The sequence below is a fragment of the Lathyrus oleraceus genome, chromosome 6, assembly GCF_024323335.1.
Source record: "Lathyrus oleraceus cultivar Zhongwan6 chromosome 6, CAAS_Psat_ZW6_1.0, whole genome shotgun sequence".
In the NCBI taxonomy this organism is placed as follows: Eukaryota; Viridiplantae; Streptophyta; class Magnoliopsida; order Fabales; family Fabaceae; genus Lathyrus; species Lathyrus oleraceus.
The window spans coordinates 334411486-334413139 of NC_066584.1; the positions used below are offsets into that span (position 1 = coordinate 334411486).

The window sequence follows — 1654 nt, forward strand, 5'->3', positions numbered from 1 at the left end:
AAAAAAAATTTAAACATATCAAATCGACCTATTTAAATAAACATGAATAATTTTATTATTATTATATTTATTTTATAAATACAAAAATAAACCATTATTCATCTCGAAGAACTTATGAAAATAAGTTAAATAAAAAATCTTATGAATAATGTTATAAATTATTGTTAGAAGTTGTTTTCATAAATTCTCTCAAATAAATAATATCAAAAAACCTATATTAATAGGTAAGTTCGAATGAGTCAATGAAAACAAACATTTCATTTCATTGATCTTTTAATTTGTTAGTATATTTAACATTAGTTGAATTGCTTATTTACAAGTGTTAAAATGAAGTAGACTTTTAAGTAGACTAATAGTTCAATCAGATCTTCGAAAAGACTAGACTCAAACTTAAAAATAAGGTTATGATAGACTATAAACTAAGCTTAGGCTTTAAAATTTTTGGCACGTCAGACTCAAGATCGACAAAACCTACATTAATCCAACCTATTTTTATCCATCCATGTAAGTAAATGAAGTGGAATGAAATTTTAGACTCAACTATTTAATTTGACTTGACTCGTTCGGTCTCATTTTTCAACATAAATAAACGAGAGTAACATGATTTTTCATTTTGGCACCCTAACTTCTACATAACATTAAATTAGTTCAATTAACAACTTTACCTCTTTTGTTTAACATTTGAATAATACACATTTTAGAATAGTAAAATGTGTGCTATGTGATAGCCACCCAATTTTTTAGAATAGAAAAGGTTGAGAAAAAATGTTTTAAAATTTTAGTGTATTGATTCAACTTTCCTTAAAGTATAGGAGATGTGATTAAAATCTCTTTAAATTAAATTTGGCTAAATATTTACATGGAAGATAATATTTGTAAAATTTAAGTATTTATATTTAACGTGATTATAAATATTCGAAAATTAAAAAATATATTTTTATATTTACCTTCCTAATTATATTAATTCTTCTCTCTTGGTGGAGCCAAATTTTTAAAAATGTTTATAGAATATTGGTTAACTCATAAGAGTATTGGTTAATTGATCTAATAAAAAAGTATAAAAGGAAGTTGATAACTCATGTAGTAGAAGCGAAAGAAATGGCTGAAATGGTTGATTATCATTTAAAAACTAAATCTTAGCAAAATTGGTCCCGGCGGGGCTCGAACCCGCGACCTTCGGCTCATAAGACCAACGCTCTAACCAACTGAGCTACGGGACCTTCACGTTTGAAATTATTTCTTGTTTTATTTTATTCGCATGCGTTATGTTTTCAAAAATTTAAACTCTTCCATTTATCATATCACAGCAGGTTTTACCCTTTTTTTTATATATAATTTCTAATCATTGGTTATGCAGTAAAAACCTTAACTAAGAATAGTTACCAATAAAATAGTGTGAAGAATTATATGAAAAACCAATGTGAGTTGATTCAGGAAAAGAAATTTGAAAGTGACTTTCTTCTCCCACAATCTAAAGTTGCACCTATAGTATGTGTTGTGGAATAATGATACAAGAAAGATCAATCAATCCCTATCTTTGGCTTTTTCTCTACCTAGTGATGCTGATGCTATTGAATTGATTTATAATGGCAAGAAAAACAAGATATCATATATATCTTGAGTCCTCAACGTATGAATATACTTTCAAAATACT

The 1654-nt window shown here is 26.6% G+C and overlaps 1 non-coding gene across 1 annotated transcript; it reads right to left on the reverse strand.

The window, feature by feature from the left end:
* Positions 1-1146: 1146 nt before the first annotated feature.
* TRNAI-UAU (transfer RNA isoleucine (anticodon UAU)) lies at positions 1147-1220 on the reverse strand. The gene has a single exon. It is a non-coding gene; the product is annotated as a tRNA-Ile (tRNA).
* Positions 1221-1654: the final 434 nt, after the last annotated feature.